This window comes from Cupressus sempervirens, chromosome 2 (genome assembly GCF_028749045.1).
Source record: "Cupressus sempervirens isolate cs-2001-9-10 chromosome 2, ASM2874904v1, whole genome shotgun sequence".
NCBI classification, from domain to species: domain Eukaryota; kingdom Viridiplantae; phylum Streptophyta; class Pinopsida; order Cupressales; family Cupressaceae; genus Cupressus; species Cupressus sempervirens.
This window is the reverse complement of record NC_143119.1, coordinates 149,045,574-149,071,597: the sequence shown is the minus strand read 5'-3', so window position 1 is coordinate 149,071,597 and position 26,024 is coordinate 149,045,574. Positions and strand designations below refer to the sequence as shown.

Below are 26,024 nucleotides of genomic sequence, written 5' to 3'. Positions count from 1 at the left end.
TACTCACACAAATGAAACTCATGGCTTTAAATCTTGAAATTCAAAATACACCTTCCTTGATGCGAAATATGAAGATTTTATACAAAATCTACAAGTGGTCCCAAGGGCATCCCAGGGAAGTTGGATACTTTGGTTTTCTTACAAGCTTCTTCCCCTTATAAAATCCTAAACTAAGCCTTATATATTATCCATTCACCCATTTGCATGACAACTCAACTACCACAATCATTTTTGTAGTTACAACTGTTACCTGAAGAGGAAGGAGAGAAGAGGATAGGAGCATGCATTGTCTACCACTAGTCACCTATGAATGGTCACATTTATTGCACAAATCAAACTCATGGTGTGAAATAATAAAATGCAAAATACACTTTTTGATGCCAAATATGATGCCCTTCTACACAATCTACACATGTTCTTGAAGGCACCTCAGGAAAGTTGGATACAACAGATAGGTACAAGTGTTCTGTTGGGACCATATGCTTGAGTGCTTTTCCTCTAATAGTGTTTCAAGCTTGGAAACAAGGTTTCTTGGGTGCTATTCTTTGGTTGTTTAGCTTTGCAGCCTAAAAGATTCATTTCCATTGCTTCTATTTCTTCTGCCAAACTGGGGGTGGCTGTAGTTACAAAGTACACATTCTTTTCTCTCCTAAACATATAGTAGCTAGATAGATATCTACCCCTCCTTGGACAAATGTATCCTATCTGTATGGATACAATATGGATACATATTAGATTAAATACCCACACAAGCCCAAAAAACCTTAATTTTTAGACTATGTAGGATACTATGTAAAAATTTGACATAAACCTTCCTAAACTTATTTAACAAAACCAAAACCAAATGAGGATGACAAATGAAATGTTTTTTCTATTTTGGGGACCCATTTTTTGGGTTATCTTCTGATGCAACTCTATAATTTTTTTTGCATAGTGAATTTTTTAATGTAAACTTATAAATATGTATGGAGTAATTATTTGTCTATATTGCTTTAGAAGTAATGTAAATAGGGTGAGATTACATTTGGGTTTACTTTTGGTGATGTCATTAACTAAAGTTTAAGAGACTCATTTTATATCATTGAGTTCTCAGCTTAAGATTTTCAATTATGTTGAAACTGCTTATAACATCCATTTTTAGGTGTGTAATCTCATTACCCATTCTCATATTAAACACTCTATTGCATTTTACAAGTCTTTGATTTTGTTTTTTCTTCAGTATCACAAGAAAAGGTCTTAAGTCACCCCATCACACAATAATATTTAACTATTATACTGCCTTAATAAGGTATGTTAAATAGTTAAGACTCCTCAATATGCGAATACTAAAGAGAATGGTATGTCAAACAAGGTAGAGTTTTTCTACAATTCCCCTTTCTTCATACAAAGACTATCCGCTACTTAGTCTTTCTCTTGAGGAAGATCCTAACATCATGGTAAGTACTAAAGAGAATGGTATATCAAACAACATATAGAGCTTTGGCATTAAACCTCCAACCACACTAAAATCTTGCAACCTTTTTCTCTTTAATTAACAAACATTTAACATAAATTTAGTAGAACAAAAAAAATTGATAGTAATGAGAAAAATCATTTCAAACAAATCGAGTGGATGGCTTGTCAATAACTATAGACATAGAAGAAAGATTTACAACTTATGGGTTTTCCATGTTGCTATTTTTATAGAAGAGCCTTATTCCCTTCATGCAAGTAATTGGCTCTGATCCATGTAATAAGAACCCCTATTTTTTTTGAGATATTTGATGCAAGATATGTACTACTGAAGAGTAACTTGCTGATAGTGGCCGTAAACTCTCAACCATTACTCGAAATGTCTTAAACCTATTAAATGCTGCTAATTTTTCCTTAAGAAATGTAACCCACGTCATCCTAGTAAAATCATTAAAAAAAGCATGAAAATTTCATCATCTTGCAAACTTTTTATTTTTTTAGGTTCAAATAGATCAATACAAACCAACTCTAAAGTTCTATTGATAGAGTAATGAACATGGCCTTAAGCCTTGACTTTGTATATTTTCTAATAGGTTTTAATAGAAAGTATGAGGAACATGCACTTTCAGTTGAACATGAGTTTAGCATGTACACACAAAGAGATTTTTCCTAGATAGAGTGATGATGATTGGTTATCCTAAAGACCATTTGAGTTCATTTTTAGCTATTTTTATTCTTGGTATGTTTCACATGTGCCAATAGGTTATCATTTTTGTAGCATTTTTAATTCATAATTGGCACATTTGTACACATAATTTCAGACAATTATCCAAAATAACACACAATTTTAAGTGCACATTTATTAGTAACCTGGATAATCATAGCAAAGAGGAGTCTCTGGGTGTCCTTCAGACCACAAAGGACGAGGCCTTGGATTTTTACAGAATTATAAATTAGGCTTTCCATGAGGTGAAGGAGATAAAAATAAAACAAAGGGATTTTTCCAACAAGCTGGAATTCTTGGAAGGTTTGGTGTGGGAAAAGAGAGCACTTTTGCTGATAGTATTCAACTACTATCAAGGATCTCTCCAAAGCGATTGGAGATGCTGAAGCTATGGCTGCAAACTTTGATAGGAAATTTGATATAGTAGACAAGGATCACTGGTATGGAAACCAACATGAAGAAACTAGGGGAACAAAGTTATAAGATCCTTAAGGCCTTTGCTGATCATTTGACAATTATGGTGGGCAAGCTCAAACAGATCAACTAGTAGAAAGCCATTGTCAATGATGAGGATTTAAAGGATGCTAGCCCAGAAGAGAATGTTGGCCCGAAAAGAGGACACATGTTAGCACCAGGAAGAAGGCTACCAAGGCCAACTAGGATATTGAAGAAATGAGGGTGGCTGCTGATAATATGACTAGTCTACAGCTTGAAGCCACTGAGCTTCTTAAAAACTTTGCTTAGTTTCTGTTGTTTGTTGGCCTTTGGCTAGTCTCTGTCTATGGACTGGCATTTTGTCTCTGACAGCATTTCTTTAAGTTTTACTTAGTCACTGTTCTAAAGTAATTTTTTCTAATGGATGCCATTCCTAATTCTAAAACTAGATTATGGGAATCCATGGAAGTTCGTTTAAAACTTTAAACCATAAGGCCACTTGGGAATCCACATTAGTTGTCCCTAAGATGAGATAAGATCAACTAAGCTAGAACATGACCCTTGAAATTATTCATTTAAGTTGTTAATTTAATTTTCTTGGCCCTTTTGTTTGTAGGCATTTTTATGAGTCCATTTTTATGACGAGTTGTCTTTGTATTCACACATTCTTGGGGATTTCCTCTGACAATTTTATACTATAGATCATAAGTTCTATGAATTGATGTTTGATTATTAGAAATCTTCTTTCTTGATATTTAGTTTTGTATCATTCTTATAGGTCATTGCTCCATGATACAATGATTATATTGAAGCATGGGACACTAGAGTCCATAAGCATTATAATGTAGCTGGCAAGGTATGTTCTTTGAAGATATGGATTCAAATATAATAGTAAGAATTATCATTTAATCTTTGGTTGTAATCCTGAAGGTTTACTTGCATTTTATAGGATATGGAGGTTGGTTATTTCCATGCAGATATTGATGGCATTGATTACGTATTCATCGACAACCCCATTTTTCATGCCTTCAAAGATAATATATATAGGGGATCACAACAGGTGAGGTCATATCTTTTGTCCCCTTGATAGGAAAAAAAAAAAGTCTAGTGTAAATTTTTGATGGTTACGGCAGTGCATAGACCACATTGATTAGTACAGACCAAGCCAATTAGCACCAAACACATTTACTGCCAAAATTTAATTTAATTTTTTTTGTTAGGCATTTTAATGTTTTGTTCAGTAAAAATAATCCAATCTGCTCAAAAGGTAGGTTCAGGTTGTCCAATCTCCTAGCTTTTTAAACATTTTATGAGATTCCGAAAATTATTTTTCTAGATTTGACTATGTGCTCTTTTTAGTGTCCAATGTTTTGGGTCAAACTCTATTTTATGAAACTATTATTGTGGATAGGATTTGGGTGATTTTAAAGCTGAGAATGGAAAATTGAAGGAGTGTCAGGATGATAAAGTGCAAATGTTTATGAATGATTTTGCAAAGATAGCCAAAATCTTTAATTTTAAGGTAAAAAATAGTGGTTTGTTGTTGAAATTGAACCAAAAGATTTTGAGGTAAAAAATAGTAGTTAGGCGTTGACTCTATGTTAGGATGATAGTGTTAAAATTTTTCACTTTCAAAATCAGAAAAATGTAAACTTGACATGTGAATGTTATTTGTTTATTTGTGTATGGTAGGCATACATTAACTAGAAGAGAATGGATTTGATTATGATCAAGTGCATGCTACAATCACACCCACACATGAGTGTGTATGTATATGTACATGGATAGATCTGCATGCACATTTACACACACTTGCTATTGAATATATAGTTATCTAAAGAACATTAAACAAAGTTAATAAATATAAATGAATTAGCCGAGAAGAATAGAGTTATCTAAGAAAGATTTCATATGTTACAACAATCACTTTCTATGTTAGTTTGTTGTGCTTATACAAAACTAGAATAAGGGGGTGATTTCTATACATGGTCTCCTTTCCCTAGTTGTAGAAGATTTATATAAGTGTGGTGAGATTACCAAGAAATTCTAATCATTGGCAACTACCAAAATTAAATTAATTAGCCAACAAGACATAATCACACCAACTAATTGAAAGTACAATGTATTGAATATGAAATATATAACTAATGTATATTTTATTCTATCTATAATATGTGCATGTGTATGCTTAGATATATGTATATATACATGCATGCATTTTCTTAATAAAAACAATAAAAGGACATCTTGGAGTTGAAGTTTGGAAGAACAGATCTGGTAACCAAAAGATTTATTTTTAGGTAGTTTAGAAGTCATTTAATTGCAAGGATAAGTAAATTCAAAAGGTGTCGATAAAAGTTCCCTCATACTATTATATGATAAGGCTTCTACATCAACTATCATGTTGCTCAGTTGTAGGCGAAATGTAGATAACATTTTCTTTGGGAGTTCAATGCAAACACTATGTTGCTTGCAAAATATTTATGAGAGCTTGTCAAAGAAAAGATACAAATCCCTGATACACTTTGAGAAATACTATTGTCATTTTGTGCCCCCCCCTCCATTGTATTTCCCCACAAATTAACATTGATTTAAGAGATCTAGATGAATAATCATGTCAATTAAGCTTCTGGTTGTGGCTTTCCCTTACCTTCACCTTAGTCAACTACCCATATTCAAATTTGAGAAAATTGGCTAAGAGTGAGGGTATTGGAATTGTCTACTTTATAGAGGGCCCAAATGGGCATCTCCAGTTAAAATTTGGAGATAATTGGACAAAGAATGGTAAATTTATACTATTGTGGAATTTTTAAGGTCTTCAAGGTATTGCGGCATTTTGGTGTCAAGGAATATCCACATCAGTGCCAAAGTTATGTAAGTTTCACAATAGGGCCAATGTTTTTGCAAGAAGAAAATTTATGAAAATCTAAGGGTCTATGGGATATTTGTGGAAATCTTAGCATGAGAGGATATATCCATATCCAATCTGGATCCACTTTTTGATTGAATGTTGACAAAATCATAAATCTTGATTGGTCTTGAATTTCCACAAAAGGTCAAAAAATGAAAGGGAAAGCTCCCAAAAAATGTTGTTAATGTTGCAACGACTCCTGTAACTTTTAGTTCTTGACCTATGGAGCTCTAGAAAGAATTTTTAAACAAATTTCTCATATATTTTTAAGGGTAAATTGACACCCATGCTCCATTTAAGAGTGCAGACTCTTTTTTCCAAAAGGCCATCCTTGGTCATGTGCTTTTAGGGAATTTCATGAGGGTTTTTGCATATCATTGAAAAATGCATCAATGGTGAGGGATGCCTATGGTGTAAGGAACATTTTATCACACCTCTGGGTCTAGATTACATGTATACATGTTTGCATATAATTGGTAAGGCTCTTGAGCTAGGGTTTCATTCCTTGCCATGCACTTGATATCTTGACATTTCTCCAATTGTAACTGGCTGCATGCCTTTGAATGAATTAAAACTACTATTTTCACCTCTTCTCTTATGAAATGTGAATTCTTGCACCTTCATTTTTTCTATTTCTATGGTTAGGTGATTATACCAATCTTGGATTGGAAAGCAACAACTTTTAGTGTGAAAGCACTTGTATTTGTGCTTATCGGTTCAATGGGTTTGTTTCCTATTTTTCTGCTACCTTTTGCACCTTCAATGTGGCTAGCTGGAATGACATTTGGATATAGCATAGGATTCTTGATAATAATGACACGAACTAGTATTGGCATGTCCTTGCCTTACTTCATTGGGTCTGCCTTCCGTAGCCAAATACATGTAAATTTTTTCCCATCATCTTGTGGTTCCATGTTCATAAAATTTAGTTGATTGAATTTGTAAGACATCTTATAATGGTCAATATCTCTTTTCTAACACAGAAATGGCTTGAAAGGTGGCCTCAAAATCTGCATTGATCAGGCTAGCAGGAGAAGGAAATTGGTTCAATCAGTTCCATGCTGTTGCTCTTTTAAGAATCTCACCATTTCCTTAGATTATTTTTAACTATGCTAGTGTTGCTACAAATGTCAAGTATAGTCCATACATAAAATTTGCTGGAACTGTTCTTGAAGTGTTTGTTACAATCTACAGGTCAAAGGTCTTCATCATATGACATTAAATTTGACGTTTAAAAATGCCTTTACTGATCATTAGACTCATTCATGTAAAATCTTGCCTCAAGGTTTGGTTAAATAATGGTGTTGCATTGTTATTGATAAGAATTAATAGTGCCTTTATATTAAAGAATTAATAGTGCCTTGATAAGAATTAATGGTGCCTTTAATAATAATGGTTTTGTCATATTTATATTAAAGTGCCTTTATTGTGTGTGATAGGTGGCTGCTCCAGCTTGGAGCATGTGTGTCATAGAAGTTGACAACTCTTTGTTACAAATGAGGCCTTTTTTAGCTTTAGAAAAGGAGGGTGATGGAGATGGAGAATCTGGTTCTTGCTCTAATTATTAGAAAGAATCCAACTTAACAATTCCAGTGAGGATTCATCAAAAGGAATGTGCATGTGACTCAAAATATAATGCAGAATGTTTGGATGTAAGGTTAGCATCTTCAAGTGAAAGTACACTCTACCAAGTGGACAATTGTGTTGAAATAGGCATGGCAATGCAATTTTCAAGGGATGATGAAAGTAGAGTGCATCGATCAGACTCTGCAATAATATCAGATGAATTTTTTGCATCTCATGATATCCATCCAAGTGAAAACTATAGAATTGTATCTGATAAAGTCCATTCATTTGAAGTATCTACAATGAATGATCAAAAGAGCAAGGACGAGAAATTTTCTTTTGTAGAGTTTACTGATAGAACAACAAGAAATTTTCTCTCAAAAAATAAAGATTTTGATGCGGATGACCCCATTTCAAAGGGATCCTCTCAAAGCCTAACAAGATTTCTTGTGACTACAAGAACTTGCAATTTGCAAGATAGATTTTCAAGAAGTCACGGAATTGGCCTAGACGATTCAAGAAGTAGCCAAGAAAATTCAAAAGGGGATAAAATAGTGGTTACAGAGTAGAATATAACAATTGATGATGAAACTTCACCTCATTTGTTGCTTCCAACAAAAGAGAGCATCAAAACATGTGATATAATAGAGAAGACTTTGATTGATCCACAGGTGACAAACTATGATACAACCAAAAACTCTGACATCGATAATTTGCCCCCTTCTGAATTGGTTAGTATCAATGCAGATTTGAAAATCAACCTTGAGAACCAAAGACTTGAAATAGACCCTAGAATTTCTGGTACTTTTGATACAGAGTGCTTCTTTAATAAATCAACCCTAAGAACCAAAGACCTAAAAAAGACCTCTTATTTTCATTAACTCATCTCCTCTTGGGCACCAATCACAATGAAAAATTTGTGCAAGAGGCTATATAATTGTGTGTTGTTAATACTTATTGATAATTAGCAATGAGAGAACCAATTTCTGAGTTTGTATATATAAATAGAAAATTAATAAATAGGTTGATTACCAAGACCCTAGGTAAAGCAAGCATCTTTTACATCACTTGTTTTCTCATTCACTTTAATTTGAAATTTCACGACATATCCATAGGTGGGATTACCCACCAAGCCTATTATCCAAATGTAGACACATGATATCCTCAAATATTGGTGAAGTTGTCTCAATATTCTTAACTGTAGCATTAGGTATGCCAGAGGGCTTGATGCATGTCCAGCTTTTGTGGGTAAACTTGGTGACTGATGGGCCACCTGCAATGGCTTTGGGTTTCAATCCACCAGATGTGGACATAATGAAGAAACCCCCTTAAAGAAGTGATGATTCTCTGATTAATTCATGGGTGTTGTTCCACTACTTGGTATTTGCTTCTCTCAATACTCTATCAATCAAATTAATTATTTTGTTAAATGAAAGGTGGCATAATATAATAGTAAAAAATAATTCTAATTGCACATCTTTATTTTACAGGTTATTGGTCTTTATGCTGGTGTAGCTACAGTTGGTATTTTTGCTATATGGTATACCCATGGAACATTTTTGGGCATAGATTTACTGGAGGATGGTAATACTCTTGTGAGCTTTTCCTAGCTTAGAAATTGGGACTAGTGCTCTTCTTGGGAAGGTTTTTGTGTGTCTCCCTTCAAGGTAGGAACACAAGTTTTTTCCTTTGATAGCAATCCATGTGATTACTTCTCAACTAGAAAAGTTAAAGCTATGACACTTTCCTTGGCTATGCTTGTTGCAATTGAGATGTTCAATTCATTAAATGCATTGTTAGAAGATGGAAGCTTTCTTGCCATGCTGATGTACTATATTTTTTTAATAGGTGAGACATGTGATTCTGCAGTCACATATTCAACCCAAGCATGTAATGAGGAATACACACAAGCTCCCAGTAATAGAGGTACAACATCTTCCTAGTTGACACATATGGGTATGAACTACAAATAATTTGCCTAATTTAAACTTAGGCTTACAAAGTGTACAAGATTATGATTTAAATTCATGAAAGTAAAATGCTTAGATTTAGTCATTTCAATGTCTGATGTTCCTTTTTCTATTGTAAACTAATTTTTATTTTTTTGGATTAATATTGTGTAATCAAGCTTTAAATAGAGTGAGGAGAGTTTCCTGAGGCACTAGCTTAAAATGGTTCTAGCTTTCACCTCTCTTACTATGAGAGGATTTTTTTTTTTTGGTTAATGCATGGAGACAATTTCTATTTATTTCTTTGCTTACTGGCCTTTTTTGACAAAGGGTGGGTATTTCTTGAGGCATCCCTGAAAGCTAGTTATAGGTTGGCTTTCAACAACTTCTTCTAGCTCATATTAGAATCTTGAGAATAAGTCAGGAATAAGTGGCCATGAATTAGTATATGGTTTTAGTAAGTTGATAATATATCCACAAGCAACTGTGATGTATTTTTGGTCGTAAATAACCATGAATTAGTGTTAAGAATTTTTAGGACATGGTTATCCTTTTCTCTAGTGTGAAAGGCTTCATGGAGCCTAAAAATTGTGTTACTGATTCACTCATATTGCAGCCTGGATCTAGGACCAGTTTGTACACAGACTGGGTACTGACATAGTTCTCTTGTGGATTTGGCTAGGACCTACAAAATAGACCCAAATTTACCTGGGTACAGTCTACAACATACTCTTGCCTCAAATATACTCCAAACTCATGGGTCATCTGGACACTTTTGTGATGCATTTACTTTTTAGAATTGCCTTGAACAACACAATCACTCATTTGCATTTTATTGAAAGCAAGAAGCTCAAGCACCTAATGCATTTTTCTTCATACAACATCCTTATGCACAGGAGCTTTAAGCTTCGAAGTATGTTTGCCATTGTGATGTAGATGATTATGTGGTTAAAACTTTCAAGTAAAATACACTCTTAATTCTATAAGATTACAGTTGCCAATTTGAACTACTTTACTAATGTTCTAGATTTTGTAGCCCATTGGTTATGCTTCTCTTTCATGCTAGGCTAGAAGTTATCTCCAATCATGATAATGAAAAATATCATTTAAGAATACTATGGGGGTTGACACATCCTATGGTTTTATATGACAGGTTGTAGATCATCATAGTTTTGAGACCAAATATAGTGCCTACCCTCATTCACATCTTTTCTGGACATTATTGTTATTATTATTAGGCTATGATAGACTAGTTTTATGTTGATGGATTAGTAGTATTGTTTTGAGACTATCAGAAATTATGTGATGGATTCAGTGGATATATATGATGAGATAATTTAGACTTTACATTTCATGTATGCATGATGATCATTACATTGCTTTTAGTTATCATGATGATTAGTTAGATGGTTTATTATCTCATGTGTTTTATTATGGATACTTACCCCATACTTGCATGTGTATGGTGTGGGTGTTTGTTCTTATTGTATGGCATTTTTGATATGGTTAAGGAAGGGAGTCGTAGTCACCTGCTAGTCGGGATCTACACGATGCACCACTTCCTGCCATTGCCTATTTAGCTTAGTATCATATATATATTGTATGTACATGCATGGTTTTTATGCAGGTTGTAGGTACTGGGTATCGACTTCCCTAAATTGTCAAGATGAGCGTACCCTATTACACTAACTCAATGATAAGAGAAGGGAGATAAATTCTCAAGTCGAAATCCCAAACCCTTAAACCAATTGTCCTAGTGAGGTAGGACAAGTATCTGGATATTTTACCCACCGAATGTGTCGGATGACATATTTCGTGATTTTTAACCCTTTAGACTGATTTTGTGTGAATTGTTCTATGATGGGTTTTCATATTTTATCTTGAAGGTCTATGGTGAATTTTCTATTAATTAAGTCTTAATAAATAGTTTTAATTAATAAATTAATTATTTGGAGAAAATTAATATAATATCATGATCTTTGATATTTTGATTATAATTAATTAAATGAGAATTAATTGAGAAAAAGAATTAAATAAAAGAAAATTAGAAATTAAAAATTAATAATAATTATAAAATAATAATAATGTAATAAATAAATAATAATAATAAAAGTTATAAAAATTAAAATGAAAGTTATTAAAAAAAATTAAATAAGAGTTATAAGCTTGCCTAGGAGTTAACACACCCTTTCATTTCTCATTTGTCAACAACACAGGGGTTAGTGCACCAAATAAGCACATGGTGTCTACAACCTTATGACTCATCTAGAAGGTTGGAAAAGACACATGCTTAGTTGGTGACACCTTCTAGTTGTTTCTAGAGATATTCTAGGTGCTTCTTGAGAGCTCTTTATATTCAGGCATTCCTAGAAGCTTAGACATAGTGTTTGGAGAGCATTTTGGAGCATTGGAGGACTCGGGAATTTTGGAGAAAGGAGGAGCTTACTCTGCGGGTTTTCTAAGGAGAAGCAAATTAGCATCAAAGTCCGGGTAGACTCTTGTGATTTTACTTATTCTATTTTTGCATCCTGCACTCCTGTCTTCTTCATGTCTTCCATATGTTTTCTGAGGATTTTCCTATTTTTGGTTGTATGCATTCTCAATTTGGGTAGTTAAAATTTATTTGAAAACACCTTATATGCATAGATCTAAAGAGAACATGGGGCTAGGGTGTAAATTGTAGCCAAATCCATTAGAAAATTATTGAGTAAATTTAGAGAGTAAATATTTTATAGGAAACTCATAAAATCGTATATATAATCTTTGTGGAAAGTATATGTATAATTTCAAATCTGCATTTTCATACATATTTAAATATATATGTTTACAAAATTTTGCGTGTATTTACACACACATACACACACACACACACACACACACACACATACATATACATTCATATATATATATATATACATACATATATATATATATGTATATATATATATATATATGTATATATATATATATATATATATATGTATACATATATATATATATATATATACATATATATATATATATATATCTATATACATATATATATATATATGTATGTATATATATATATATATGTATGTATATATATATATATACATATATATATATATATACATATATATATATATATATATATATATACATATGTATGTATGTATATATACATATATATATATATATATATATATATATATATGTATATATATATATATATATATGTATATATATATATATATTTAAATGGAAAAATCGAATGAATTGCCGCAATGGAAACTCATTAAATCGCATTGCGATTTGTATTTGCATTTTTGAGAAATGTTATTAAAAATGTTATATATAATAGTTCATGGGTTGGGGCGGATGTACCAACCCCGACTGTCTATTCGTGCGCAGTCTCGTGCGCACGACACTTGCGCCTTGCGGTGCACCGGTGCTGCAGGCCGCACGACCTATGAAAGGTGACAGTGATTTAATCACTGAAAATTTGTCACCTCCGTTTGTATATATGTAGCGCATGTTTTATATAAAGCTCCCTTCCATATTATATGACATCAATCGAAATTGTGTAATTCGATTTTATATTTCATTTTTTTTATAAATGCAATATTTTATATATATATATATATGTGTAAGTATGTAAATATGTTATTAATAAATTTAAATTATTATATATTTGATAAATGATTTATATTAAAGGTTCATCTTTTATAATGGTGAAATTATTTTATAATATTACAATTTAACTATTAAGATTTAATTAATTGATTTTTTTAAAAAAGATGCTACCAAACTTAGTGAAATTCTAGGTTAATTCTTTGGATCCCTTGGCGGGGCATTACACCAAAACTTTATATCAAAGTATTTGCAATTGGTAGATGAAAAGGCTCTGGATGTAAAGACACTTAACCAGTGAGGATTGACCATACCTTCTTAATTATATGTTTTAATGCGCTACATTTTTTTGGTATGATTTCTTTATTGTTAGATCTTGATAGAGTTTCATGGGTTCACAAGGGAACATTTATAAATATCAATGGGTGGTACAGAATCATATGATACTCATAAGCATCATATAGTTGTCATGGATAGGTGAGCATGTTACAAGGTATAAATAACATAATTCTCTCCCGTATTTTTGAGATATGTCAAAGACTAATAACTACAAGTAGTAGAATCGGGATAAGGTTCACAATTTAACCCACATTGATGTATCTATTCACTTAAGATCCTTATGCTCATTGTCCTTAGTTCACTATCACATGTCACATTGTCTAGTCATCATATGCTCCCAAATCTCTGCCCTCTATCTCAATCTGAACTTTCATTTCTTCTTGTAGACTGTCTTGTCACTTAGTATTATAAACAATCCTCTTTCTTATATTATAAGTAGGGTTTTTAAGGAAAGGACAACTTTAGTTCAAACAGGGTCTTGATAGCTTCACTGATGCAACCTCCAAAATAGTATTTTCAGTAATGATCTTTCCTTAATTGTGTTTTCGCAGTAAGTGCTGGGAACAATTATGAAGTTGGAAATATGATTAAATACATTCCTATGATTTAATTGCATATCTCTATGTGCAATTTAAGTTTTATTGTAGTGTCAAGGGAATAACTGCATATCTTTGGCTTGAAGTGTTAGATGGATAGAAGAGCATACAACAGCTTCGTCCATATCAGTCTATTTGAGAAATAATCCATTACTTGTTAGGCATATCTTGATTAAGAGAAATGTTACCAAATAGTGATTTGATAATCACTTAGAAACAGGATGAAGTAATAATATTTTTCATGGATTTAACTTGTGAAGTCATAGATAGATGGGAATTACCGCACATTATTTGCAAGTAACAATTGAAAGATTAATCTAGAATACAAATATTATTTTCAGCAAAGCAAATTATCATGTTTGTGTACATGGCTTGGACAAAAGAACATTATTCTACTTTTTTTGCTGGTTTATAATTCCGTGTCAACCTAGCTATTGTCAACCTAGCTTGTAGAATGTATTTGACTTAACTTGCACATAGAATATATCTCTATGTGCAAGTTAAGTTTTATTGTAGTGTCAAGGGAACAACAACATATCTTTGGCTTGAAGTGTCAGATGGATAGAAGAGCATTGAATCACTAGTCTTGCATCGAACTCGTCGAACTTGAGAATCAGCATGGGGAAAAGATGTCATCTATTTCAGAGACTGATCAAAGGTAGTATTTTATGATGACCTTTAATGTTTCTTTTGCATATGGTACCCATGTGGTGATACATAACATAATTAATTGTACTTGGCACAAATACAAATGTTAGTTTCACTGTCATTTCCATCAACAATATATTTTTTGTGCTCGCAATCAATGTCCCTTACTAATGTTTTTCATCCTAATTGTATAAACTTGTATAACTCTTTTCTTATGAACCATATTGATTTAAAGTATGCTTTTCCTTTAATAGGGCTATTATGATGGGACTAATGCTTCATGCAAAAGGTCAACATTTAATTGAAAAGTCACAATATAAAGAGGCTCTTGAAATACTTTCCATGGGAGAGGTATCTAGTGCATAGACAAGCATTTGCAGGACAAACATTTCTAGTAAACATAGATGTTGCATAGACAAGCATTTCTAGTAAACATAGATGTTGTAGTTGGTATCCGTTGCCATTTGGCTTGCCCTTCTCAATGTGATTATAGCATCTACTGTAATAGTAATAAGTTGTAATTGAACTAAAAATCTATTTATATGCTTGTGACAGATGACTAATTTAGTCACAATAACCATGATTGAAGTTTCCCATTGCAATCTAGGAAAATTCGCACTAACCTACTTTGGCATTATTTGAAGGTTGACAGATGGGGAAGTCGTGGATTTACGAACTTTTCACAATGACTTTATTCATCTCGATCACAACATTGGAGTCTTTTTATATGATGATTTATTGTCAATCATGTCCATTTGCTACCAAACAATTCATATTCTACAAATTTGAGACACTGGAACTTTTGTGGATGTGCAAGCCATCGGAGCATACTGCAGGGAGGATGACAAACTTATTCTCAACAGTTAGACTTAGGCAAGTGATACAAATTGTAAAATCTTAACATATGGTTGTTCAAATTCTGTATCTCCTATATGATTTCCTTTTAGCATATAACTTGTTGTGCATAGTTGCCAAGTTTTCTTATTGTATCGGGCATATTAATGAAGAAGCATATTAGTTACTGTCGGTGTTTATGATAGTTTGATTAGCTACTATCAATGTTTTTCAGGCATTCTATAAAACAGTTCACATGCCTTGCCTATGATATGACATTTTGCATGCATCCTACACTCTCTCATCCGGCTGATAATGAATTATAGAGAGTGATTTGAAACCATGATGCTAAAAAACACACGATCAAATCCAAAATGAACTTGCATTACAAATGGATTGTGGAAATTTGATATTGTTGACTTTGCATGCATGTCTACCAAGACAATCCACATGCGTAGACATGCAATCAAAATCAACAATATCAAATTTCCACAATCCATTTGTAATGCAAGTTCATTTTGGATTTGATCGTGTGTTTTTTTTAGCATCATGGTTTCAGATCACTCTCCGTAATCAGCCGGATGAGAGAGTGCAGGATGCATGCAAAATGTCATATCATATGCAAGGCATATGAACTCTTTTATAGAATGCCTAAAACAAATTTACACCCAAGCGTTGGTAGAAATTTCTACCTTCATTGGTCAAAATTTTTGACCTTCACTGGTCAAAATTTCTACCTTTATTGGTCAAAATTTCTACCTTCATTGGTCAAAATTTCTACCTTTATTGGTCAAAATTTTTGACCTTCATTGGTCAAAATTTCTACCTTTATTGGTCAAGATTTCTACCTTTATTGGTCAAGATTTTCTACCTTCATTGGTCAAAACTTCTACCTTTATTGGTCAAAAATTTCTTCCTTCATTGGTCAAAATTTCTACCTTCATTCATCAAAATTTTCTACCTTTATTGGTCAAAATTTTGACTAATTCCTGGCAGAACTTGCACCATGGCTATGGAAGTTTTTTGACCAACGTATTGGTCAAAATTTTGACCAAAATTTTTTTGACCAATGGGTTGGTCAAATTTGGTCGAAAATTGGGTCGAAATTTCAACCAATAATGGTCTCAAATGTACTAGTGTATCAACTAAACCCAAAGGCAACAAAGACACATAGGAAACCTACTATGCAAGTGGGAAAGTGTCATTGTATGACCCAACTCTAAGGTTATCTAGCAGTCTTTTAATACTCCACCCCCCTAGTCTCTCTACATGACATCGGTATCATTTCATACAAACAAGGCGTACTAATAAGTCAAATCTAAGGTTACCTGCTAGCCTCTTTAAGGCCTCGACCTCCATTGTAAGCCACTTCCCAACATGACATATAGAAAACCTACCCTAAGCTCAGCAAAAGAAAAAGATCTCAATTGACTATAAACCACACAATAGTTCTTAAATAAGAAACTGGAAAGTTATAGAAAACATCACTAATCCAAATCATAGATTTCACCAATGCAATCATCCTAAAAGGATTGATCCAAAAACAAGTAAATGTAAACCAAATCCATGTCATAACATGACATCACCAAAAACAAAACATTTAATCACCTCAATTCTATAAAAGCAACTGGGAAGCAATCCAAAGATAATTGATCAAAGACTCAAAGGTTATATCAGGAAAGACATATCATCCACCTCAGTTTCACACAAGAACACTAGAAAGCAATAATCATCATTAGATCAAACTCATCATAGAAACACATGACACATCACCAAGGTTGGGTATAAAAGATTGTATACAAACATCATCATGACATCACAAAACAAACCACAAAGCCTCTAGTAAACATCATGATTGGTCAAGGCTAAGTCAACTCAAAACCCAACATCAATAACACACATTGCATACAGTACATACAAAAGTCATTATCATAATTCATTATGTTTGAAAACATAAAAATTCAATTTTTTTCACTTATAGTTTTTCAAAATTTCATTCCCATTTCCAAGTGTCATAAATACTAAGTTAAACTCGAAACCTAACATGAGATACATCATACATTTCATCAAAAGTTTAACAATTGTTTTCTTAGATCATCTAGTTCTCAAAAAACAAAAGTTCGATATATAATCAAGGTTTTCATTTTCATTTTCATTATCAAAACACAACATTCAATAAACAATCGGTTAACAGTTTTCATCTTTTTAAAGTATGATAACAAGTAAGGTTTTCAAAACATAAAGACTTGATAATAATCAAGGTTTCAATTTTCATTTCCAAGTATAACATTTGATAATGTTTTTTTATTTCAATTAGGGTTTCATGTTTCCACTTTAAGTCATAGACTTACCAAAGTTTTCAAATCTACAATTGAAATAAAATTTCCCCAACAATGAAAATTGTCTCATTTAACTAAACCATGTCACTAAAACAAACTTATTAAAAGCCCATCAATTCTCCCAAATTTACAATTATCAAATATTACCTTATTAAAATATTATCAATAAAAAATTAATAATATGTTTAATGAAGAAAACTGGTATCAAACAAGTCATGAAGTTAAATATCATCATCATTTAATAATAACTATTAATTACTAAGGAAAACATTTATTATTTTATTAATAAAATAATATATTTATATTATAATATTAATAATAATAAATATTAAAACTACATAATATAATAAAATATATATTAAAATAATAATAATAAATCATTTATGGTTTTAATTAAATAAAATAAATTATTAAATATTTAATAATTTTAAATATATATATATAAAAAATTTAAATAACCCAAACAATACGATTTCATCAGATTCCACAAAAATGGGGTACGACCAAGGTTGCATTGCCTAAGGGTATCATATGATGCCTTAGCAGCAACAGACTATCCTTGGATAGCTACATGCTACCTTGGCAGTGCATTTGTCCTTTGGACAGTCGCTGCCAATGGCAGCCGAGGGTGGGGGATGGGGTCCCTGGCCCCCCTTCAAGAATTATATTTAAAAAAAAATCCTTTAATAAAACAAATACCCCCAATGATATATATATATATATATTATGAACAATACTATGATAGGGAAACCTAAAAAAAAAAATCAAATTTACAATCTAGAATTCGATTTTTAATCCCAAAACCCCATCTGATAAAATATCCATTTGTAAAATTTATAGAATGAGGGTTTCAAAAACTCTATTCCTCAAACACATATAACTTTGATACAAAGAGAAATTAAGATTTACAATAGGGTTTCATCGATGATATCAAACAATTCTACAAATATTTGAGAATGGATCTATCCAAACATGAAGTTGATAGAAGATTGGAAAATGAAAATCTTATTGCATAAATCAAACACAAGATTCTACTTGAATCTAATGCTAACACACAAACACGTAATCACATGAAGAACAGAAGAAAACCTCTTTCTTCTGAAAACTTCCTTCCCTGAAAATCACTTCTCCAAATCCCAGGTTATTGCAAAATGAGCTACAAATCTTTGATCAAGAGTTCTCCCCTAAATTTTGGGCTTTGATTGTGCAATCACGTGAGAAGACTTGCTGGTCAATTTCTTTTAATATTTAATTATATGTTACACTTTTATGCACATACTTTTAGATATTTAATTAGAAAATATCTTTATTTAAATTAATTTTCTTTTTGCCTTTAATTAATTTATTATATTTTAATTTCAAGCAATTTAATTAAAATCTTTTTTTTTTTAAATTATATTTTCTCTCTCTAGTTAATTATGAGATGTTTTAATAATATATTTATTAATTCAACTAAAATTATTATTTAGAGTTTATTATTAAAAATAAAACTCTTAAATAATTATTATTAAATTAAAAATATATAAATATGCCAAAATTAGAACTTTCATAAAATCTTTAAATTTAATTCCTTTATTTATTTAATTTCTTGATAAATTAAATATAATTAAATATCAAATTTCTTTATAATTTTTTTATTAAATTAAATCATTAAATTATCTTTTAATTTGATTTAATTAATAGAAAATCACAACAGACCCACAAAATGAAATACGAAAACCCATCATAAAGTATAGAATACCAAAACAAACTCCGTGGTCTAAATCACAAATTCACATCACTTGACGAATTTGGAAAGGTGAAACTAACTTAGATACTTGTCCTATTTTCTAGGATAATTGGCTTAGGTTAGGATTTGGACTCAAGAACTTATACCATTGAAATATTGCAATAGGGTATGCTCATCCTGGCAATTTAGAGAAGTCGATACCTGATACCTACAATCTGCATAAAATCCACACATGTACAAACATATATTCTAAACTAAATAGAAAATGGCGGGAAGTGGTACATTGTGTAGATCCTAACTAGTAAGTGACTATGACTCACTTCCTCAACCACATTAGAAACATCATACATAAAATAAAATAGACAGGTACACCATACACATGCAAGTATGGGGTAACCATAAGAATTGTTGAATCTAAGACTAGTTTTGACTATTTCATGTCAACACACTTAAGATTTTTACTAAGTTCACACTGAGCTAGTAACACATGCCGAGTGAAATATGTATAGATTTCGAGTAAAAAATAGATGCCAAGTAAATAGTTGATGCCGAGTAAGTTCAAGTGTCAAGCCAAATAGGACTATAACAATTGCCAAATAACAGAATGATCAAGTGTCGAGCATCAAAGGTAATGTCGAGTAACACAGATAGGACAAAGTTGTTTGCAATTGCACAAACACCTGTGTAAACCATTTTTGAGCCAACATAGAAGAATCTTGAAGGATATTAAAGATAAGAATGAATCTTTTAATTACCTATGCAATCAACATGCAACCAATAAGAAAAATGGAAAAGGCATGCAACTAATAAGAAAAGTGTATGAATTGAGTAGGAAATGAAGAACGAATATGGATTGTAGATTCATACCTAACCCTAAGTCTTTGAAATCTTTAAAAGGAGGAAAAAACCCCATTGTATGCATGGATGAATGGAGTGTATGGGTGAACTATAGCAAAATTCAAAGGGAAGTGTGAAAAGAATTAGAAGAATAGAGTAGCATTATAGTATTTAGTTGATCAAGAATAGAGTATCAGAATATCAAAGAGAGACATATCAAATCAATCAAGGATCAGATCAGTCAGAGAAAAATAAGGATCTAGAATCAGCAATTTGAGATTGCAAAGCTATCAAGTCAAAGACTTTCTAATACTCTCTAGCAATTGTATTAGATAATGGAAATCATATGGACTTAGGTTGGCCTAGTAGCCATTTGTAAATCCTTTAACAAGGTGGCATTCCAAGTGAATGTACAAAAGTCCTTTAACTAGGCCTACTTTTAACAGGGTAGTAAAACCCTTTAACCATGTCACTTTTGACAGAGTGTAAAAGTCTTTAATGAGATAGGCCTTTCACAAGGTAGACCATTGGAAGTGGTCAAACATTGTAACCTTGAATAGTTACGCATTGATGTAGTGATATTTTGTGGGTGTCATCCCCACCTCAGTTTTACCTTCTCATTTTGGAGGGTTTCTAGGTTAGCAAATTTGTGTGTTGTTTATTTTCATGCATGTATTTACTTTCAAGTTCATTAGATAGACTAGATGCATGTGGATGTTTTTAGTTAAAAGAATTTGAAAAGGTAAAAATTAGTTACTTTGGATTCACCCCCCCTCTCAGAAGTAAATCATCCCATTTGTTAATTCTGACAATTGGTATCAGAGAAGAGTTATCACAATAAGGAACCTTATAGCTCGGAGAAAAGATTTGGAAATGGAAGTCTACAAATTTGGGAAGATCATAGAGAATCAGGCAATTGACATACAACTTGCTTTACATACTTTGGAAGAAGCTAGAGGAGAACTAAGGAAATCCTTAAAAAGAAGAAAAGAGATCGCCATAGCTAAGAATGACACACAGTAAAAGGAGATTGACACCTCAAATCCATTTTCAAATGGAGATTCTAAAGAGTTTGATGCAACAATAGCAAACTTGATGAAGAAGAATAGAGCTCAAGCAGAAGAAATTAGAATACTCAAGCTTGAACAACAGTCACAAGCCATAATGCTTTGTGAAGTAACTGAACAGAAGAAAAGAGCCATTGAAGACAAGGCTATGCTAGAAGATGACAAGAGAAATCTTACCAATAGACTAGAGGAAAAGAAAATTGAGTTTGAAATAATTTCCAACATGAAGCTAGACACCTTGAGCTAGATGATGAATGCACATCATGAACTAAATGTCAAGGATATTAAGATCTCTACACTAAAAATGCAAAATGAACAATTGCAAAATGACCTGAAAAGAGAAAAGGAGATTTCAAAGAGATTCAACAAACCAAATGAGGCCATCAAGTACTTTGAGTAGCTACAAAAATCACCAAGGGCTAGCAATGATACTTTTGGAATTGGTTACATCAGCAATGAACAAGGAGAGTCCTCCAAGACTAGAAAAGAAAGGAGCAACAAAGGTAAGAACACTAAACCTGCTTGTCATTTATGTGATAAAAAGGGACATACTTCTAATGTATGTAGGAGTAAAAATTCTCATCAAGTTGATAATCCTAAGAATGCAAGTTATTGTCACAAGTGCAAGAAGTATGAACATAGAGCTTTTGAGTGCAAATCAAAGCCTATGTGGACATCAAATTAGGCAACAAGAGAAGGTAACCATAGTCATCACTACAATTGGGACTATAACACCGAGTATAGTTGTCATTACTATCAGGAATATGGACACATTCCTAAAAATTGCATAAGGACACATTTTAGAGGGAACTACAGTAGATGGTTAAGTCAAACCACATGTTTTAGTTGCTTGAAGACTGATCACATCAACAGGAATTGCCCAACAAAGTTAAAGGCACCCAAGTCAGAAGTCAACAAAGGAAAAGAGAAGGTAGATGTTGAACATGTTAGAGGAGAAATGAACAAGACATGGAAGAAGAAAGATGTGTGTACCTCACCAAATGAAGGGATCACTTCACCTAATAGGTCAAGTGGTCACACTTCATCTAACTAAGCAAAGGAAGGCATAAGGGACTAATTTACAAAGTTTCATCATGCATCAGTCCTAGAAAAGATAGTACTAAAAAGAAGAGATCAACATGATTAGAGATGTAAAGTTGAGATTCAAAATTTTCACCAGTATTGTTGAGTCATCCTTAGATGCCGAGCGAATGTCAGTATATGTTGAGCTACTAGTAGGAGCCGAGTGATTGGTCACAGCTAAGTTAGTAATAGAAGCCAAGTAAAGAGGAAATCTAGTTGGAGTCGAGTGATGAAAATGCAATGGAAGCTAAGTTATACTAAAGTCCTTAAGGAGTCGAGTGTACAGTTGTATATGCACTAAGCATTTAATGCTATATTTTGAAGATTATAAGGTTAATTTTTCAATCATTTCTCATTATTTGAATGCAGAGCAAGAACAAGAAGAGCACAAAAGTGATTGACAAATAGCAATTGAAGCTTTTGCACATATTTCAACAAAGATCAAGCACCATTTTCATCAATCTAAGGTATTCCTCAAGTGCCGAGTTGTGCAGTTATAAAGTTTAATATCTTTTGAAACCCTAGATTTGCAATATGGATTCCAATTCTAAAAACCCTAAGGAAAAGGAAGGCTTCAAGGTTTAGTTAGTTATCAATGAGGTTAAACAACTAGATTTTAGGCCATTTCCAAAAGTTGCATATAAGAATGACCCAATTGGCGCACTATCCATTATTCTACCCAAAGTCATGATGGTGCAAGATGTTAGGAAATGTTATAATTGCAATGTAGGAGCAATAGGAGATATGGAGATTCATCAAGCATATGATAAACTATGAGAAAATGGAGTGTTAAAGGAAGAATTTCAAATAGTTGAAAGAAAGGGCTTAACTCGTACCCTAGTTTCCCCATAGTTTTCAAAACTAAATGGATAAGAATTGTCCTAAGCAGGATATATAATGGCTATTTATGGTTAGAAGGAGGACCTATCAAGATAACAAAGAGAATAGTGTATAGAGTTACAAGTTTTCCAACCCTAGATTGGTACAAGACCCTATAAAGTGATTCTAAGGAAGCTATTGAAAAGAACACTAGGGAAAAATGGAACAAAAGGGGCATGACTATTGATACAATCATAGATCCCCTTCTAAACTTTGCAATAAGAATCATATCTCACAAATTCTATCATTCAAGCATATTGAATAGTGTTCTGTGCATTGTTGTGGATGTGGCCTAACGAATTGTCAAGAACGATCATACATATGATCTAGAAAAATTATTATTATAGAAGATCATGGAGAATCTGGGAACAATAAGAAAATCAAAAGGTGCTCAGTGTAAGTTTGGATTAGTTTTCATCTATATATTTTTCTATGTTTTGGAAGAATTTCCCTCTTTTGGCAAAGTAAATTGGAAATCAGATAAGTCAGCTATTACTCAAATCAATGAGTACATTAAGCAAATGGGAGACAACTTTGAATCTCTGATTACTAGTTACTTTGAGGATTTCAAGAAATCCATGAAGCAAAGACTAAGGATACTAGTTTCCCTAGTGGAATAGCACATCAATAATATTTGTTTCTTAGTTGATATTGATTACACATACATACAAGTAGCAATTCCAAGGACTAGATGGCTAATGCCATTAGGATATGAGCTAAATATTGATGAAGCATCAACAAAAATCACAGCATTGCTTGTAGAGGAAATTGATAAGGATGCACCACATTTTGGAACATATGATGTGGTGAGATCCAAAGTGGATATGGAGCTAAAGACTGCCTCCACTTTGAAGAGGAAAGATAAGCTTGTTAAGAAGCTAAAAGAAAAGTTTGCAGAAGGCATTGTAGAAAAAGTAGAAGAAGAAGGTGCTAATGTCAAGGAAGAGGAAGATGATGATGAAGAAGAAGAGGAACATCAACCTCTTGCTTTAACACAAGGCTTAGTTGAAGATGAAGAAAAGGAAGAAGGTGTCAAGGAAGAACAAGTCAAGGAAGCACTAGCTCAAGTTGAGCCCAAGAAGAGAAAGACCAAAACTTAGCCTATAGCGCAGCCTAAAGAAAAGAAGGTTGCAAAGCCAACCCAAGCCAAGCCAACTATACCAATAACAAGAGCCACCACAAGAGCCTCAACTCAAATGGACAAGGAGAAAGACAAAGAGAAGAAGAAGGCTATTGAGCTAACTGGTCCTATGTAGAAGAAACCAAAGAGAAAATATGTTGCACAACTAGAGTCAGATGATGAGGAAATGACAGAATCTGAAGATATTAGCCAATTTAGTGTGGTAAGCCATGTTCCTAAGTCAAATATTGATAAAATTTGTGATAATGTTAGGAAGAATGTAGATTTTTCTAAATTGAAAAATATTGATTTTAATAAATTGAGTAGAGAACATCAAAATAAAGTTGAAGAATCAGTATATGCCATGATGGCAGAATTCAAGAACACTCCTCTTGAATTAGACAATACAATGCCCAAGGAGTTATATGAAATAGTTGAAAATAAGCGGCATTATTGTTTAAAAATGGAAAAAGAAATAAGAGAATCCACATTGGCACAAGTAATGCTAGAATTGAGTAAAAGTCAAATAACTAAGGCAAATAAGAAACATGGAAGCAAGTTTGCACCAAAATATAGAGCCTTCAACATCTTGCAGAATAAAATTGAAGAAGTTGTCAATGTTAGAGTAAGCAATTAATTTATTAATTATTTATTCTATTTACTTAAGCTTACTTAAGTTAATGCATGTAGTTGAGGTTAGTTGTTAACAACACAAGAGTGTGTTCCCTTTAGCATACTTATCTTTTCCACTTCTTGTGGATGTGTGCTTAGTTGTCAACCTTATCTCCTACCTCATTCCAGCTTGTTCTACAAGCTTCCATGAGGCCTTTTTATTTGGTCTCTCACTCATTGTAAATTCATTCCATTCACATTGCAATTCTAATTTCTTATTGTGAAATATTCTCTTGTGTAGTATTTGCATCAAGCTCTTTACTCCCTAGGTTTCTCTTTAGTAAGCTATTTGCATTGCAGGTGATCTTGGCACATTTTAGAAGTCAGATTCTCAACTCCTACATGGTATTAGAGCATCCCTGCTACTACTTGGTTGAAGAATTAGTGAAGCTATGATTTGGAGTCACAAACTCTAGTTTGTTTGTGCATTTTTCTTCAAATCAGGGAGACAAAAAAATTTTGGAGCACTTTCAGCCCAAACAAACCCTGCCATTAGATCTAGAAGGCCATTTGTAGTTAGGATTCATATAAAACTTTTCATTTTTGTAGACAGAGCTCTGGGAGGCAAAAAAAATTTTGGTTGCAGGGTTTCCGTACGGCTGTACGGACAATTTTCAGCAAAAAAAAATGAAATTTTTTTTTGTCGAGCCATGCCACTGCTCAACGGCCACTGTAGGGCCGCTCGTACACAACTTGCGCTCTGCCACAGACTGGCAAGCCACCCTTGCTCCACCTGACCTCCTTTGTAGAGCCCAATCTTGCCGCTCCACTAGCTATTCTAGCCTCTCTGTCGCTTGACTGCATCTCTCTACTAACAACACAGCTAGATCTCGCCTCTCCGCCCGTGACCTGTCTACTCTGCCCACCACTAGTTTGCTTCGTCAGTGCCAGGGTCTAGTCAGCGTCACGTTTGAACAGTTGGCACCCAATCAACATTTTTGATAGCTCAGCGCTCTGTTGGATAGTCAGTCAGTGTGGGGGTGACACATGGCACCTTGCCACGTGGACCAGCCACGTCACCCCTGCCACATCACTTCTCTACCATGTGGACCTATGTGGAACCTCTTTTTCTGCTGCGACAGTCTTCAGGCCATCAAATTTAGGATAGTAAAATGCTGATGTCAGCACTGCATCATCAACCCTTACACCTCTCGTATGTCCTTTTTGACCTACCTTCAGTTTTTTGGCCATAACTTGAGCATATGGAGGTATTTTTTCGATTCGAAAGAAGT

General features: G+C 33.0%; 1 pseudogene; it reads left to right on the top strand.

Moving 5' to 3' along the window:
- The first annotated feature begins 2,566 nt into the window (after positions 1-2,566).
- Positions 2,567-12,548, top strand: LOC149571481 (calcium-transporting ATPase 1, endoplasmic reticulum-type-like; annotated as a pseudogene).
- The last annotated feature ends 13,476 nt before the right edge of the window (positions 12,549-26,024 follow it).